We start from the raw sequence: 19,790 nt of genomic DNA, 5'->3' as shown, positions 1-19,790 counted from the left end.
GAACATCTTAAAAAGGAGGATAATCTAAATAGTAAATGTGGTGCCCCAAAAGTTTGAGTAACATTTATTTATGATTGTGTAGGATTAGAGAGATAGTAGGAACTGCTGATGCTGGAGAATCTGAGATAACACGGTGTGAAGCTGGATGAAGACAGCAGGCCAAGCAGCATTAGAGGAGCAGGAATTACTTATGATCGGGCAGCCTAATTCATTAGGAGTGATAGTAGTCAATTTGATTTACAACTGTGGCCTACTTTGTGACCATGATTTTTAAAAGTCAATACATTCCATTATATCTAATGCACAGTTGTAATTTGCAATGTCACATCTTCTAGAAATAAATGTCCCTCTCAATATTTTCTTAATACTGTCAGTATTTTCACTTGGCAACAGTGTACCTGTATGTGTGTTTTCTGATTCTACATGTGCCACTGTAACAATTCATACAGGGTCTGATTTCCATCAAGTTTGGTACCCTCAGGCAAGACATCATGGCTGCAATCTGTGTCACTTAAGTTTGTTATAACCTGTGAGGCGCTATAATATCAGCTTCCATGCCTTTCTTTTATTCTACAAAACAAAACTTTCTTTAAGGTGACTTTGACTTCTGCCCTATCTCTGAAATTGTATTTATCCCTCCTGCCTCCCTTCATGTTTCCTCTGTCACCGTACTGAAATGTGTGCAGTTGTTTGTTTGCTCGCTGAGCTGGTTGTTCGGTGGTGCACAGACATTTTATTACCAATCTTGGCAACGTCATCAGTGCGACCTCTAATCAAAGCATTGGTGTTCTGCTCCGTTTCAAATTTATATGATCCTCTGGTGTGATGGGTCTTGACACTTCCAGTTCTGCTCTTCAGCAGCGGTCTGAATATGGGGTCTATTTCTATGTGTTTGTTAATGGAGTTCTGTGTTGAGAACTAGGCTACCAGAAATTCCATTGCATGTCTACCGTTTGCTTGTCCCAGTTTAATCATTTTGTCCCAGTCAAACTGCTGGGCTTTATTGTCTGTGTGTATCAAGGCAAGTGAATATTGGTTCAGAGATAGTAGGAACTGCAGATGCTGGAGAATCTGAGATAACAAGGTGTAGAGCTGGTTGAACACAGAAGGTCAAGCAGCATCAGAGGAGCAGGAAATCTGAAACACCAGCTTTCCTGCTCCAATGATGCTGCTTGACCCGCTGTGTTCATCCAGCTCTACACCTTGTTAAGTGAATGTTGGTCATGTCTTTTTACTGCCAGCTGGTGTTCATGTAGCCTGGTCATCAGTTTCCTCCCCTTTGTCCAATGTAATGTCCATTGCACTTGCTACGTGAGATTCTGTATATCATGTTAGTCCTGTTTACTGTCAGTATGGGGTCTTTAGTCTTTGATAGCGTTTGACTCAGTGTTGATGTAGGTTTGTGTGTAATCCTGATCCTATGCAGTCTAAGTGTCCAATATATTTCTGAGGTAGGGTAGAGTTACTAGAGAGTTCTATTTTAGTGTTTCCTTTAACTTTCATTTATTTTATATGCTTTGGTGAATGGAAATTCTTGGGTATCCATTGTCAGAAAAGACTTCTTGCAGGTGTTCCTCTTCCATTCTCTGGAGTTCTGGGGTGTTGCAGTGTGACATGGCTTGTTTAAGTAGGCCCTAGAAGGACTGAAAAAGGATAAAACAATCACAATCCTAACAGCAGACTGAGGACGAATGACCATTGTTCTGAACAGAATAGACTACATTGAGAAGGCACAGGCACTACTTGCAGATACGGCCACATACCAACAGGTGGCATCAGACCTCACACTACAGCTTGAGAACAGGATACCCCAGACACGCAAGAAACTTAAATATGCAGGAGAGATCACTTAACACTGACTATATCCGAATGAAATTAGATGGCTCAAACAGCCCCCGCTTCTATGGGTTCTGTAAGGTACACAAAGCTGGAATCCACTCCGACCAATAGTGCCCTTACCAGGCACACCTACACACAAGTTAGCGAAGGAATTACAACAGAGACTTAAACATCTAAGTAGCAGAGCTCCACATAGCTCAGGGACACAAAAATTGATGCAGATGAAATCATGATCTCCTTCAATATTACAGTACTATTTATGCCCATTGACATACTGTTAGCCAGAGAGACACTAGCCACACCATTAGAAGGACCAGGAGCACTGACCCTGCATGCCAGCAACAACATCAACAAGGACAGCTTACTGAAACTACAAGGTTTATGCTTCACAATATACTTTATATTTAAAGCCAAATATACAAACAGATCAATGGCACACCCAATGGAATCACCCATTTCAGGCCTCATCGCAGAAGCAGTGATGCAGAGACTGGAACACACAGCCCTTCCTATAATCAAACCGAAACTGTGGGTAAGATATGTAGATGACACCTTTGTAATAATCAAATGCATAAAAGAAGAAGAAACCCACCAACTTGTTAATAGCATCTTCATAAGCATAAAATTCACCAGGGAAGAAGAAAACAACAAACATCTCCTGTTTTTAGACTTAATGGTAGAGAAACTAGCTAATGGAGAATTCCAGACCAGAATGTACAGAAAGGCCACACCCACAAACCAAATCCTGAACTTCAATAGCAACCAACCCACCATACACAAACAGATCTGAATTAAGACACTATTTACACAAACCATTACACTCTGAAAAACCTCAGAACACCGGAGGTCGGAAGAGGAACACATACACAAAGTATTTACCACCAATAGATACCCAAGATGTTTCGTCTGCCAATGCTTACATCGGACAAAGGGGAGGAAGCTGACAACCAGGCTACATGAACACCAGCTGGCAGTAAAAAGACATGACCAATATTCACTTGTCTTGATACACAGAGATGACAAAGGCCGTCAGTTTAACTGGTACAAAGTGATTAAACTGGGACAAGCAAACAACAGACATGCAAGGGAATTTCTGGAGGCCTGGTTCTCAACACAGGACTCCATTAACAAATACATAGAAATAGACCCCGTATGCGGACCACTGCTGCAGAACATAATCTGAAGTATAAGTTTGGAATTGACCAGAGCACGAATGCTTCGATTAGAGGTCGCACAGATGATGATACCAAGAATGGCAACAAATGTCTGCACAACCATGGAACAACCAGCTCGATGAACAAACGAGCAAACAAACAACTGTATCCACTATCTGAGCTACATATTTTCACTCAGACCTTACAGAAATGTCTCTTCATTAGGTTACAAATTACATCCAAAACATGACTGACCACAGTAAAATGTCTCTCCTCATTCTTTTCAGCCTGTAGTCTTTATGCAGGCCGAATTCACTTCCTTTCCTTTGTCATCCAGCAGGATTAAACTACACTTGCATAGTTCCATTCTTACCTAGCCCAAAGCCAGACATGCAATGTCCTCTCTTCCTGTCCAAGCACTGTTAACTTGAGTCAGTTTAAGATCCATCTGCTTCCCAACTCTTATTTCTCAGCTACCAGCTATCCCTCAACATCATCATCCATAATCACAAATCAGATTCCACATGGACACTAGTGACACACAATACTATCACACCATTACCTTAGAGTCATAGAGTAATACAGCATAGAAACAGACCCTTTGGTCAACTCATCCTTACAGTCAGGTTTTCCAATCAAACTGCATTCGGTCCGATTCCCTCCAAATCATTCCTATTCATGTACCTGTCCAAATAACTTTTAGGTGTTGTATTTATACTTGCCTCTACTACTTCCTCTGGAACTTCATTCCACATACGCACCACCTTCTATCTGAAACAGTTGCCCCTCAGGTCCCTTTTAAGTCATTCCCCCCTCATCTTAAAAGAATGCACCCTAATTTTGGACTCTTTTACCCTGAGGAAATGATCTTCACTATTCACCTATCCATGCCTCTCATGATTTTACAAACATCTATAGGTTCACCATGGATGAGTTGGACTGAAGGGTCTGTTTCAATGCTGTACAACTCTATGACTCTACAATTTGAAGAGGTGTGGAATTTATAGAAAGAATAGGAGAGCCTACGAATTACCATTGTACGCTGTTTACCTTGAAAATGAGAAGTACATTATATGGGCAGAATCTGGAGAAGGAAAGGGCAGAATAAGGATAAAACTCTTCACTAATTTGGAATTGTTTACATTTATTGATCCTTTCTCTGGATATTAAGATTAAATGAATTGAAGGGACCAAATATATAGACAAAAAAATCAGATGGACTTCTCTTTAAGCTATGTCTTTTTAACTTTATCTTCTTCTTAAACTATCAAATGATGGTGTATCATGGCAATGAATGAAAGCTTTTCAGCCTGCAGTCTTTGATGCAGTACAAGTTCACTCCTGTTCCTTTGTCATCCAGCAGGATTAAACTATGCTTGCATTGTACCATTCTTACCTATCCTAGAGCAGGACATGCAATGGCTTCCCTTCCGGCCAAGCAGGATTCCTCACTGTAAGATACACATAACAGTAAAAAAAAATTCTCTCAAAAGTGACCAGTTTCAAATGTATTCTGAAATTTAATTTGATCTTATACTATTTTACTTAAGAAATTAGAAAACATTGCATTTTGCTGTCTCTCCCAAGCAGGTATCTAAGATCAGCTGGAATTGGTTTGAGCAACATCTTGTTTAATTCAAATGACCTGACCTCAGCAGTTTCCAGCTTCTTTTCAGTTTAATCTATGATGCCTTCTTCACTGGAGTTACAGAGGTAGAGCACAAGCAGTACCATGCATCCTTAAGCCTCTGATCTGATGTTATCCAGTAACACCGAGGGAAAGTTAGCCAGAACCTGGATCTCACACCGATATAATAGAAAAGCCTTGGGGCAAGTTATCTGCCAATTTTGCCAGGGGAATTAATTTTGAGCAAAAACTAAATTCAACAATAAATACAAACAGAAAAGAACTGCCAAAACTGAAAGATTAATCTCCAATGGGTCCTTTTGGAGAGATCTGCTACCTGATATTTTTGGTAACGTGTGCACCTGATTGATGTGTCAGAGAAAGCATCTGACATATACTGTCTAATTTGCTTCCTTAATCAGAAAGTGGAGTTGACAGTGAGATTAGATAATGAAAGAAAATATGACACACCAGGGGAGAAAGTACTGGCTGGCTGCCAGCTGTCAACTGCGGACCTTGAAGCACAATCTACTTAGCTCTTTTAAATACAAATTTATAAGCTCATTTATCAGAAATTAAATACCAGACGGTATTGCACAGTTTGCATTAATGCACAGTGTAGGTAGACAAAGATGCTAAGTTTCTTCTAAGTTGTAAAATAAGCCTTTTAGAACAAAGCACCACCAAGGTACCAGTTTTATCATTTCTCCTGTGGAGCTACAATAACTTGGTTGTTCCATGCAAATCCAGGTACAACACTTGACAATCATAAGTTTTAGTTCTAACAGAAAAACACAGATTTGAGATCCTAGCTTACCTGTAAGCAACGTGATAACAGCTCATTTCTTTATATTGATATGAAAGGGCTTGTGGCCAGAAGTTCAAAAAAATGCTGCCTGCATTTGGAAGAGATTAGTTTAGGAAAATGGTGTAAACTGGCTCTGAATGACTGCAATGTTAATAAAACAAAACCATGTGAAACTGTAGGTTTGGCACACAATTTTGATTCTAAATACAGATTAAAATGTATGAAATTGCCTTGCAGGTTTAGCACTTGAGTGCTGATTGAAGAAGGCGTTTAGCATGCTTCCCTTCATTAGTCAGGCACTGAGTACAGAAGTTGGCACATAGTGTTACAGCTGTACAAGACATTGGTAAAACCTCATTTGGAGCACTGTGTACAATTTTGGCCATCTGTATGCTGCCCTTTAACAATTACTTTGCAAGAGTCTCTGGACAATTTTGCTGTTGGAAGGATGATGTTAAATTGGAAGTTTGCAAAAATAATTTCCAAGGATGTTACTGAGACTGAAAGGTTTGAGTTATAAGGAGAGGCTGGAGAGGCTGGATAGGCTGGGACATTTTTTTCCCTGGGGTGAAGGAAGCTAAGGGATGATCTTATAGAGGTTTATAAAATCGTGAGGGGCATAGATAGGGTGAATAGCCAAGGTCTTTTCCCAGGGGAAGGGAGTCCATAACTAGAGGGCATAGGTATAAGGTGAGAGGAAAAAAATTAAAAAGGGGTCAGAGGGGCAACATTTTCATACAGGGGCTTGTGTATATATGGAATGAACTGCCAGAGGAAGTGGTACAAGCAAAATAATAACAATATTTAATAGACGAGTTTGACCGAGCAGTCTGTTTCCATACTGCATGACTCTAAGACTAGAGGAGATAAGTTTAAAAAGATAGGGGAAAGTTTTAAAAGGGGCCTGAGGGCAATTTTTTTGCACATAGAGTGGTGCATATATGGAACAAGCTGCCAGAAGAAATGGTACAGGCGTGTACAATTACAATATTTAAAAGACATTTGGACAGGTAACATGGATAGGAAATGTTTAAAGGAATATGGGCCAAATGTTGGCAGATGGGACTAGTTCACTTTATGAAACCTGATTGGAATGGACGAGTTGGGCCAAAGGGCCTGTTTTCGTGCTGTGTGATTCTATGATTAGATGCAGTTCAGCGTGAGATTCTCACATTGAATTCCACAGAAAGTGTGATATTCTCTGGGATGCATAGGAGCAGGTTACAATATGGCACAAGAAACAAGTGCGCATGACCTTGGCTCTGTACTGGAGAGTTTTGTGGAGGAGGTCCAGAGGAGGAGGGGTGTCCTGTGTGTGCAGAGGTGAAGGTGCCACTTTGTCCTCTTGAACCTTTCTCCGGCAGTTGCTGCTGTTGTTCTGCCTGGTCTCATATATCCCAGATGTTATTCTCCAGACCAAAGGCCATTCCCAACAAGATGCCACACTTAAGATCCTTTTCTCCTCATGGCTCCAAGTAAGACATGTTTTCTACATGAAATCTTTAGTGGATTTCAGAAATAATATGCAGACACGTTCATAATTTCTTGACAAAGTGTTCGAGAAAGTCTCCTGATATACTTAAGGAGTCCTTCTCACAGTTTCAGCAACAATGAAGACCACATCAGAGCTGGACAGCCTGAATGACTTACCTCTTGACTCCCCAAAGCCTGTCTATATGGGACAAGTCAGGAAGTGATGGAATACATTCCACATGCTTTGGCGAGTGCAGCTCTAACAATACTTAAGAGTCTTGGCATCCTCTAGGGTGATTGGCACCATAGCCACCACATTCAACATTGACTCCCTCCATCACCAGTGCACTGTATGTCTCAACAATGTCGCAGCTTATCCATAAACTGTAACATTGTGGAAATTCTATTAGCAGAATGCACTGTATGCAATTGAGTATATTGAGATTTTAATTTAGAACCTCCTTCAAAATCTGAATAATGGAAGAGTTCTCTGAGAATGTTCTTTCTTTTTGTAGGTCTGGGGCAATCATAAATGAGGGAAAAACACCTACAGGAGACAATTTGAAATATGTTATCTGTAAACAAAGTTTCAAAGTAAAAGTGCAGAATTAACAACAAACAATTTGTTGACTATAGCAACTTTTCCTGTCAAGCATACTTAAATAACGTTCAGAAATTTCTGATGAAGGGTCTAGGCCCGAAATGTCAGCTTTCCTGCTCCTCTGATGCTGCTTGGCCTGCTGTGTTCATCCAGCTCCACACCTTGTTATACTTTATTCAGAAACTTACACTTTGCTTTGTTCCAAATTCTCATTTTACAAAGCCAATTTTTGTTTTGTACCAATGGTTTTTGCCACAGGCTTCATTGCTGTCAACCTCTTTGCAAGCATTATCACTGTCATTCAGTAGCTTTTTCCCCTTAAATTCAATATTTTGATAACTGTTAAATGAGCATCCATAGAACGTTTTAAAATAATCTTTAATGCACATCTGATTTTTCTTTTTGGTTGCTTGCAGTAGTGCCCTGGAGATTAATGTGTAATTACTGGAGACTTCAGGGCCAGCTTGGAGGTTTGGTAAATCCATTTTCATTAAACTGCCGAATATCCTGGAAAGCCTGTGATCTCATGCCTTATGTCTCTCAAAGAAAGTATAGGATTCTAATGAATGATGTTGTTAGAGATATTTCAAACAGAAAATAATATAGTGCAAACAAATTTAAAAGCTTTCTTGTGAATTATACCTTCACAATGTTGCAGCTAGCATGCCTTGTATAAATGATAGCAGGTGAAAAAAAATCTAAAGATATTTGCTATGAGTTTATTGGTGATATTTTTCTTTTTGTTTTGCAGAGCTGCTTATTTTTTGAAGCTAAAATTTTGAAAACTATTTATTGGTAGGTTTAATTCCTATTTGTGCTTTGTTGCAGTCCTGATCTTCTCAGTTTTAGTTTGTTCATATTTTAAAAAATTATGAGCAATTGTAGCACATACTTTAGATATCATGTTGTCTGTGCTTTGGACCCTTTGACCAGTTAAACTGGCTTAATTTTAAGAGACATTTAGACAGATACATGAACAGGCAGGCAACCAAGAAATATGGAACAAGTGCAGGAAGTTGAGATTAGTTTAGAATGGCATCATGGTGAGCTGAGGGGCCTGCTCCTGTGCTATGGTGTCCTATGTTCTAGAATCTGAGGGCATGATGCCCCAGCTGTGATATCTGAAGCACAATATGCCAGATGTAATGTTTGAGATGTGACAACTGATATATTGTGAATGGAAATGTGTCTTAAGTGCATGTTGGAGATGTGCAACAAATACATAGCTAACATATAATTTTTATAACTATTGATAGAGTAAATACAATCAGAACTGCAGCCCAGTAATAAATAAGAAGCAGTTTGCGATGACATTTATATTAAACCTAATAAACAATACCAACAGACATTCACAACAAAAACAGGAAGTGCTGAAGAAACTAAGCACATCCAGTAGCATCTGTAGAGAGGAACAGAATTAACGCTTTGAGTCCGGTGACCCTTGCTCTATCACCGTTCATGCTTCCTATCTGAGCTCCACACTTGTACTCTCCATTCCCACCAAATATAGCCCCAGGATCTTTATTCTCTCCCATAATTGTGATGTTCACCCCATCACTTTCTCAATGTCTATCAGAGTTTTGGAACCTTGACTCAGGCTCCAGTATCTGAAAAGACAGAGGGAAATCAGTCATTGTGAAACATATAGAAAAACAAAGACAGTTTATTATTGGAAATGTCTAAGACCCATACAAAATATAAGATATAACAATGGAAACATCAAACATTTAGCTTGGACTCTTCCGGTCTGGAAGCTGTTGGCCTGGAAGACAGAAGACAATTTCATTAGGGAGGGATTGATGACATATCAGAGCCCTGTCACTTTGCCAAACTTCCACCAAAATTAGTTCTGAGGAGGAAAGCACATGTCTTCCATTCCACATGGTAATTGATGCTGTTAAGTGGCCGATTAATGAATACTTATAGGACTGTTCACAGAACCACAGAATGATTATGGTGCAGAAGGAGGCAATTCAACTCATTGTGCCTGAGCCAGCTCTGTTATCTGGTGCCAATCTCATGCCTATTCACTTATCCCTGCCCGCCCATTTCTAAAACCATTCGATGCCCTATTGAATGCCTCATTGGAACCTGCCCCCACCATATTTCTGGGCAATGCATTTCATACCTAAACAATTCGCTGTGGGAAAAAGCTTTTTATCACATGCTCGCTTCATTTGCACCTCACTTTAAATCTATGGCTTCTCATTCTTGTTTCTTTTATATGTGTGGAAACAGCTTCACCTGACCTGCTATGTCCAGCTGAAAACCTCAGTTAGATTTCCTCTCAACCTTCTTCTCTCCAGGAAGAACAGCCTCAATTTTTTCAATCTGTCTTCATAGCTGAAATTTCTCATACTTGGAACCATTCTAGTAAATTGCTTCCACATTCTCTCCAATTTCCTGTAATGTGGTGTCCACACTATATACAATACTTCGAATGAGGTCTAGTAAGTGTTTTGTATAAGTACAATGTCACATCCTTGCTCGTCTACTCTATGCCTCAATTAATAAAGCCAAGAATGGCGCACTTTATTTACTGCTTTCTCATCTGTCCTGCCATCTTCAGCGATATGTGCACATACACACTTAGGTCACTCCTGCAATCTCATCAGAATTGTACCCCCTGATTTTACATTGTCTTCTAGTGTTCTCCTAATCAAAATGCATCACCTCACACTTCTCTGCATTGAATCTTATCTGCGCTAATCTGCCTTCTCCACCAACTAGTCAATGACCTTTTGGAGTTCTACACTATCCTGCTGGACCTGCAATTATCACAGCTCCAGGTGGGACAGATAAGAGTTGGCCTACCACACTGGTAAGTCAGTGTGGGCTAACAGGCAATTGCCAGTTTGTGTGTGTTGGCGGTGGGGGGGTGGGGTGGGGTGGGGTTTGTGATTGAGGCAGAGAGAGTGTGTGTTGGGGGGGGAGAGAGAGAGAGAGAGAGAGTGTGAGTGAGTGAGTGCGTGCGTGTGCGTATGCGCGTATGTGTGTGTGTGCGTGTGCGTGTGAGGTTTGGAGAGAGAGTGTATGTGTGTGTTGGGGGCGTGGAGTGTAGGGGAGGTTTGGAGAGACAGAGAGAGAGTGTGTGCGCATATGTGTGTGTGTTGGGGGGTGTGATTGAGGCAGAGAGAGTGTGTGTTGGAGGGGAGAGAGAGAGAGTGTGTGTGTGTGTGTGTGTGTGTGTGTGTGTGTGTGTGTGTCTGTTGGGGGTGTGGGGCAGAGACAGTGTGTGTATGTGTGTGTTTTGTGTGTGTGTGGTGGGGAGGTTTGGAGAGAGAGTGTGTGTGTGCGTGTGTGTGTGTGTTTGCAGGTAAGTGGGAGGATGTGCATTTCTCACATACAATAATCTGCGCATTAACTGGAGCACAGGCAACCACTTAGAGCCATAACCCCGCTTTTGCTTCCAAACCTCATGGTGATCCTCTTGCCTCACATCCCTCATCGACAAACACTGGTTTCAAGCATTGTCCTCCAGGCTGGGAGCCCAGGGTTGTTGTATGGGCGGCAGTCACAGAACCTTCTGAGATATTGCTGATCTGCTGATTCCAACCTTGGTGGGTGGGACATCCTTAATCAGGATCCCAATCTGGTAGAAAGTCTGATGGCCTCCAATTATGTGCCATATTGCCAGAAGATTTGGAAGCCATTTAGATCCAATCAAGGCATAGGTTTCTCCCCCAAAAATCTCTCCTGCTTCTGGACTTAGTTTGAATTGGTAACATTCCGCCCATAGTGAGATTTATTTACAGAAAGAAAGACATTGACCAATAAGAGGGAGCTTACATACTACACACATACAGAAAGAATGAAAGTCAAACTGAGGAGGCGTGGAAGTGAAAACTATGTGAGACAGAGACAGAGAGAGAGAATAATTTTCAGTGGAACAGATTGTGGAAATTTCCACATATAGTACATCTAGCACAAATCAAATTTCTGTTTACTTTATTTTATTTTAAGAAGGTTTCTGCTGGAATCTGACCTTCCTACATGCTGAGCATATTACCTAACTGAGTTAATCTCCATGGCAAATTTCAGTTAATTTTACCTTGTTTCACATGAAACGTTGGGGGGCTTTTTAAAAATTAAATTCATTATGTTTGTCAAAGTGGAAATCAGTTTAAACTGAAACTGAACAAAAACTATTAAATTTATGAAAACTAGGGCGGCAGAGGAGGTGACAAAGCTGGATAAGGAGAAGTTGGGTGAATGGACAAGAACAAGGTAGGCAGAATGGATTGTGGCAATGTGTGGAGTTATCAATATCAATTAGAGAAAAAATTTAAAGAAGTGTGTGTTTTGAATGGTGACAGATTGGAAAATGTTTGCATTCAGAGGGAACTGGGCATTTTGTACATGAATTATAGAAAATTAATCTTCAGTCACACTTAACAATTAGGAAGGTAACAATTTAGTTTTGTTACAAAAGATTTGGAGTGTAAGAGCAAAGAAATCTTACTACAATTACATAGGGCATTACTGAGGCTGCACCTGAATGACTAGGGGTGGATTTGGTTTCATTACCTCAGGTAAGATATATTTATCTGAGTAGAAGAACATTGTAGATTCACTGGCTGGTTCCTGAGCTAAAGGGTTTGTCCTATAAAAAAATTGAATTGTTCAGACCTATGAGAAATGATTTAATTGAAACACAGCATTTTTATAGTGCATGAAACAGTAAATGCTGGGAAAGTATTCGGCTCATTGGGGAATCCAGAGGATAAATTCAGTCTCAGAATAAGGAGTTGACCATGTACAGCTGAAATGTAGAGAAACAACTTCACGCAAATGGCTGTAAACCTTTGTCATTTGGGAGGCTGCAAGGACAGTGGGAGAGAGAGGGAGGCTACAAAGACAATTTGAAAAAGACTTTCAAAACTGTCAACAAAAAGACCATTCAACTAACTGAGAACCAGGAAAACATAAACTGACTGAGGCAATGAAGTGGTTGCAAATGAATGTGGATTTTGTACCCTAAGGATGCAGAATTCATGAGCTACGATCTGGGGAAAATTCAATAGATGTTATTGTAATGAACACCATGACAATTTAAGGTTTTAGCAAAGACCTGTAGCTCGGGTTGCGGGTGAGGTAGTTGACTTGCTCACTGAGCTGGCTGGTTTTCATTCAGACGTTTCGTCACCATGCTAAGTGACATCATCAGTGGACCCTCCGATGAAGCGATATTGTTCTACTCTGCCTGGAATTTATACTGTATATCAATATAAATTTATACTATACAACAGTATAAATTCCAAGTGGAGGAGAACAACATCACTTCATCAGAGGCCTCACTGATGATATCACCTGACATGGTGACGAAATGTCTGAATGAAAACAAGTCAGCTTGGTGAGCAAGTCAACAACCACACCGCAACCATTGTTAAATTTGATTCTGAGCTTGTGATCTGAAATGTAGTAAGAAGATTAGTACCTGTCTAGTTAAAGTCTTCCATCTTTATGTATCTGCGATAGAAATATATTAGCTGTGATTTCACCACTCTGTGGAATGTACGATTAGAGTGCCTGTTATTTTGATCAAAAGGGTTTGTTGTTAATTAATACCTGTTGTTTTGTGCCAATGTAAACACTGGTGTTTCCTTGAAATTATGGCTTTCCTGTGTTGTATGGCTTTTAGTTTAAAGACAAGATAGTGGCTATTGAGGATATTGCTGATCCTTCTACCACTTGTTTGTGCATTCATGTACACAAAATGTCAACTGAGCTAATGTTACAGTGTAACTGCAACACCTAATAAATGGCTCAACGAGTTTGATAAAGGGGCCATTGAAAAGCAGAAAGTAACTCTCAAAATATTTTGTGTCCTGATTCTAGCATCGGCAGGAACTTTATAAGTGTGGTTGATTTGAATTTAAAATGAGAAAATGCTTATCACTCAGTTGCTAAGAGTATCCATTTGTGTGGATAGAAAAAGCATATTATTATTGGTGAATGGGTTAGTACTAATTTACAGGAAGATTTTTGCCATGTTAAACTTGGTTGTGAAGCCAGGAGTCTTGCAATTAGAATATGTCACAGTTAGTTCAAGATATTCTCATTTGTGCAAGGCTATATTATTTAGGGTGATGTTATGATGGCCAAATCCTTTGGATGTTGTTGGTATCTGGTTGTTGCCCGGAGTCAAATTCAAAGGAACAGAACTGGATGCACAATATGAATGACCACATTGTATGCAATTGTCTGACAAAGTCACAACTGTGAAATATTTCATGGTAGATTCTGAGCTTTTGATTACCTTTATAAGTAAAATGCAGAGTACCAAAGTCAAACTATTTAGCTAAGTTTATATAAAACAGGCCAACTCTTTTGTGGCTACCAGACCAAGGGAGAAGCATCTGAGCCCAAAACTTCTTTCTCTGGCCCTACTGTAAACTACAGTAACCATGGGACATTATTAGTCATAATGCACTGTAGGAATGATAGGTTTAACCAGGCTCCTTATTTAACCTCATGGCATGTGCTAGATCATGAAAAACAAAATTTAGAAGATAATTACAAAAGACTTCTGAAAGAATTTACCAGTGCCTGACAAATGTATCAAGAAACGCTGAAAGCATATGAATCTTTAGGGAGGTAGATCATCTGCTGTGAACAGATTTATTGCAACAAGCCATTGCACATTACAGGAGTAGAGATTGCCTTTTTGAAATGTTGTCTATTATGATCCAGTCTGTTAATTCTCTGCCAGTAGAATTATTGAGAAAAAACTGCAGGAGTCGTGATAGCCATTGCACAGCTAAATGGAGCCATCTGTCAGGCTATACTTGCTTGTGCTAGGGGCCAAAATCTAAAGTGGACTCTTTGGCCGATAATAACTGTGCATATTTTTGTAAGGGGTTAATTCAATAAAACATTTTTCTACCTTTCCCATCAAATCTCATCTTCTGGAAGATACTGATTGATCATTTCTTTGTCAAGAGTGCCAATCCTCTTTATTCATGGGACGCTTGTTACTGGCTGGGTCAACATTTATTGCCCATTCTAAGTTGCCCTTGAGAAAGTGATAGTGGGCTGCCTTCTTGAACTGTTGCAATGCATCACCTCAACCAAATGACCATCCTTCATTGTTCAATATGGACAGTGAGTGTTGCCATGTTATTTGACCACAGTGGTGTCAATATCAAAACCAAACTAATCCTTGGTGTGAGATTGACTCCTGATACTTCAGTGCATATGTTATTCCTCATAAGATGAAAAATTGGGTGTAGATATTGGTGGAGAGGTGGTGGCCTAATGTTACTATCACTGGGCTGTCAATCCAAAGACCCAGACAACGTTCTGGGGATTTAGTTTTGAATTCCACCACAGTAGATGTTGGAATTTGAATTAAATTTTAAAAAAGACTCCGGAAATTAGGAGTCTAATGATGACTCTGACCATGAATCAATTGCTGATTGTCAAGAAAAATCCATCTGGTTCATTAATGTTTTTTAGGGAAGGAAATAGCCGTCCTTACCTGGTATGGCCCACATGAGACTTCGGGCTCAGAGCAATGTGGTTGACTCTTGGGTAATTAGGGATGGGCAATAAATGCTGTCTGGCTAGTGATGTCCTCATCCCATGAATGAATAAAGAAATATATGGTATTGAAGAATCCAACACACATTCATTACAACTAACTGTTATAAACAAATGTTACATTCACAGGAACGTACTGTCTGGGTAATCTTAAACAATTAGATTTTAATAGAGAGCAGAATGACGTCAATAGGTGCCATACATCAAGAGATCTAAGGCAAAATAAAGTATAAGATCTTTCTACATCAGATCTTGTAATATGGTGCAGTGACGATATGTAATCAGTATATGTCTCTTAAAAGTGCACTGAAGTAGTAGATAAAAATTTATCCCAAACAGATAGACATGTAACTATATAGGCACATGTTATGTATAAAAAGGAGTCTATAAGAGATTAAAAGATTAATATTTAAAAGTTCAATGTAGTGCTTTGTAATTTTAACGAATCACCCTGATCTGGTGACCTTATACAAGTCTGGAGCGGGACATGTTGTTTGTTGTTGCTCTTGTTTGACAATTTGTTTGCCTTGCTCCTCATTGTTGTTCCTCAATATTACCGTACAACCACTTTCATTGGAATATTCATCATCACCTTCATTGTGTATGATTGATGGTCTGTGCATTGGTCCGCGCTGGTTTCTGTTTCTTCTCAATGTAGCACCATGTTCTGTAATGACTTTGTGTGATTTTGGCAGGTTATATATTTTAGAAACGATTCCTGGTATCCAAGAATTTGTATTGGATTTCTTCTACCTTGGGCTCTCGGTCCAGTGGGCAGTTTTTGGTATTTGTCTGTACCCCGTTAAGAAAATTCAAAATGACTTACACTGCCAAAAAATGTAAGATTCAAATTCCAAGTTATTGTTTTTATCTGCTTGTGACTCACAAGGCATCAATATAATCTCTTTTGATTTAAACTGAATGGTTTTATTAATACAATCTAGTAAGTTGTTAACTTTAGCACAGTTCCTGCAGTTATGAACCTTCAGTAACCTATACATTGGAGATTGAAGTTGGTTTATTGCAACCCACACGCAGAAACACACAACCAATAAGATACAGTCCATTGAAGATAAACTATAAATAATATCCTTTGTGGGAAGCTTGGGAACATTCCGAGGAAGATATAACTTGTAAAGCATTAAGCTACAGATTGCAAGTACACTCAGAGGTACACTCATGTGGTTCACTCTGCTCCACTGGTAAGACAAAACATGAGAAATACATATTAAAAAAATGTTGTGGGTTAATGAAGGAACAGAGACAGTCCCCTCACTATCTTCACAAAGCTAAGTTTATGGGCAATTTTTTCTCATTTCCATTAGGCATTGATTCATATGGTTATACAGAAAATAAACAGGCTGTTTGGCTCAAGTAGTTCAGGCTGGCGTTTGTGCTCCAGTTGAGCCTCATCCCATGTTTCCTCATCTAAATCTATTAAATAGCACTAAAGTTCCTCTCCCACATGTCCATCCCTTTAAATTCATCTGTAATATTCACTTCAGCCACTACCAATGGTAGTAAGATTGGAGAATAAATTTGTCCCTATTATAGTTTATGGTAACTATCTTATCATTGGGGACTTTCCCCACAAAAGGGCTCATCCTATCTGTATGCATTCCACTAAAATCTTTTATAACTTTAAGCAACTCTATTTGGTTATACCTTTTCCTTCTCGATTCTTCAAAAAAGAAAAACACTGAGTAGATGTTCATTTCTTCTCCAGTTCCTCTCAAATGCCTACATATTGTTTTTATAATATGGGAATTAAATTTGCCGACAATACTCCAGGTGTACTCTAACCAAGGTTTCAGACAGGTCGCGCATAGACTTCTACTTTTCAATTCTCGAGAAATAGAGCCCAATGCCTGGTTTGCTTTTTTTAAATATAGCCTTAGGACTTTATGTATTTATACTCTAATATTCCTCAATTCCTCAACACCACCTAGATTTGCCCGTAATAAGTGATTTCCCCATCCATCAGCATCCATCCTTTGAGAACACCTCACCCATCTTCTGTCATTTGGAATAAATACTCTCCATTCCCACTCGCATGACTCAATATTCTCTGGTCTCATTTGCTAATCTGTTATAGGGCACATTATTCATGAAAATCCAGTTTATTCAATACATTCCATTTATTGCTGAATTCATCATTTAGCCTGGAGTTGGTTCTATTCATCAGACACATCTCCATATTGGGAAAATTATATCAATAACCATGGAATCCCTTTATGTGAAATTCCTGCTTCCTTTCATGTTGCATGATGACCGATTATAATAAAGATGCTGTATTGCTATTTTTGAGGGTGTTTTGCCACGTAAATGGGGTCTTAGTCTCATCAGTTGCCCAAGTACCGCTTCGAGAATCCAAGCTACTTCTTTTTAAGAATCCCTTAGTTACAACTTAGTAAATAAACACATTCCCTCTGGTGGAACTTCTGCTGTCTCCCAGTTCTCACTCAATAATCAGGTGACATGACAGCATCATTGCATTCTTATACATTTAGCTGATATGTCAACAATCTATATACTTCCCTATGTCTCTATCACTGCTTCTGAACATCTTGGCCCACAAAATCTCATTCCACCCAAGTTGAGGCTTTCATGGTGCTTTCGTCAATTTCTGTGATCAGATTCTGGTCTCACTTTGGGATCAAGGATTGTTCTGCAATTCTCCTTTCTTTTCTGAGAGTTCCCCTCCTGAATAACCATTGAGCTCTGATGTTCACTTTCTTCTTCTGTGAAATAGTTCAACATTTCTATTACTTCTTTTCCTAAAGATGTGAATGCATTTCAATTTCAATTTTTCATTCCTTGATCTGCTCCAACCCCATGCAGTATTGGTTGCTGCGCTTTTCCAATGATCATTCCTTCTCTGTTGATCTCTAGTCCAAAATTTCTTCCCAGATTATAGTTCTGATAACTCTCATGCTCTGAATCTAAATTTAAATTTAAATTATAAATTGCTGGTTGGGTTGTTTCTTTGCTGTTCCTTATGCCATTTTGTCCGTTATGATAATTCTGAGTGATGTCTGACTGTAGCTTTTGTGACACAAATGGAAGCTGTAATCTCTATGTCATATCCATCAATAATCCAATTCTGCAGTGAATGATAATCTGTGTTGTAAGATTTAAATTTTCACTTTTTTTCAATAAGGTGTAAACTTGATTGTACAAGCTCCTTGTGCAGCTTCTCCATTCACTTGTGGTGTCTGGTTCGAATTTGTGAAATGAATAAAATTGTATTTGTGTGCAAATGTTTTGAGCTGCTTATTTGCAAATCATGACCATTATCTGAAACTATAATGTCTGTGAATGCTGTGAGTTGAGACTTTCTTGAGTGATTCTATTACAGCTTCTACTACAGTTTTGTGTAGATGGTTTTCCCTGATCCATTTTCAGTGGCTGTCCACAACAATAACGAAGACCTTCTCTTTGATCTTGAATAAATTCATTCCCATGCACTCTGAGAGGTAATAAACATGATGTACATTTTTATGAAAGCAGTGAGCTCTGCATTTCTGAGAGAAGACACTGCTCAGGCTGCCCTCGGGAGTATACAGCATTTGGCCAGAGTCTCCATTCTGACAGTTCTTTTGTAGAACAGAACTGTGAGGGGAAGCTCCATTTTCACATGCCATATTCTGGTATGTAAAGGTCCAGACATCCACTTTGACATCCGATGGAAGTTTATAAAATAATGAGAGGTACAAGTAGAGTTGATGGTAGTTATTATTATCCCTAAGATGGGGAATTTCAAGACTAGGGGACACATTTTTAAGGTGAGAATAGAGAGATTTAAAAAGACGTAAGAGGCATTTTTTTTACACAGAGGTGTGTATGTGGAATGACCATTCTGATGAAGTGGTGGATGCGGATACAATTACAATGTCCAAAAGACATGTGGATGGATATAATAGGAAAGATTTGGAGGGATATGGGCCAGGAGCAGGCAGGTGGGACTAGTTTAGTTTGGGATTATGTTTGGCATAGGCTGGTTAGATCAAAGGGTTATTTCCATGCTGTATGACTCTATAAGATATGTGTGATGTTAGGTTGACTGGACATTAGGGTGCCAGATTGGTAGGTGGATAAAGTGCTAGGTAACTACAGTGCCCAGTGCATAGGATGCCACCTGAGAAAGGTGCTAGAGGGCAGTGTGCCAGTGCTAGGATGGTAGATTATTAGGATGGAGGATGCCAGGTGATAATCTGTGTCATAACAATGCAAGATTTTAATTTTCACTTTTTTTTCAATAAGGTGTAAACTTGATTGTACAAGCTCCTTGTGCAGCTTTTCCATTCACTTGTGGTGTCTGGTTCGAATTTGTGAAATGAATAAAATTGTATTTGTGTGCAAATCTTTTGAGCTGCTTATTTGCAAATCATGGACCATTATCTGAAACTATAATATCTGGAATGCTGTGAACCGAGATTTTCTTGAGTGATTCTATTACAGCTTCTACTGCGGTTTTGTGTAGATGGTTTTCCCTGATCCATTTTCAGTGGCTGTTCACAACAATAACGAAGATCTCTTTGATCTTGAATAAATTCATTCCCATGCACTCCCAAACGTAATAAACATGGTGTACATGGTGTACAGACTGCCAGGGAAGGAGGATGCCACCTTTGAATTGTTCCAGCTGGAAGGGGGCTGCAGTGCCAGTGGTAGGATACCAGATGAGTATGGTGTCGGGTGCCAAGTTATCAGGGTGCCATTCACCATCCGGACTTAGAAACATAT

The 19,790-nt window shown here is 39.4% G+C and overlaps 1 long non-coding RNA gene across 1 annotated transcript; it reads right to left on the bottom strand.

The window, feature by feature from the left end:
• Positions 1–1,572: 1,572 nt before the first annotated feature.
• On the bottom strand, positions 1,573–5,556 carry LOC125458683 (uncharacterized). Its single transcript, XR_007248894.2, has 3 exons — positions 5,438–5,556; positions 4,390–4,444; positions 1,573–1,643 (listed from the first exon to the last, which is right to left on the bottom strand). It is a non-coding gene; the product is annotated as an uncharacterized LOC125458683 (long non-coding RNA).
• Positions 5,557–19,790: the final 14,234 nt, after the last annotated feature.

This window comes from Stegostoma tigrinum, chromosome 15 (genome assembly GCF_030684315.1).
Source record: "Stegostoma tigrinum isolate sSteTig4 chromosome 15, sSteTig4.hap1, whole genome shotgun sequence".
Taxonomy (NCBI): domain Eukaryota; kingdom Metazoa; phylum Chordata; class Chondrichthyes; order Orectolobiformes; family Stegostomatidae; genus Stegostoma; species Stegostoma tigrinum.
The sequence above is the reverse complement of the archived record's forward strand: the minus strand, read 5'-3'. Positions and strand labels throughout refer to the sequence as shown.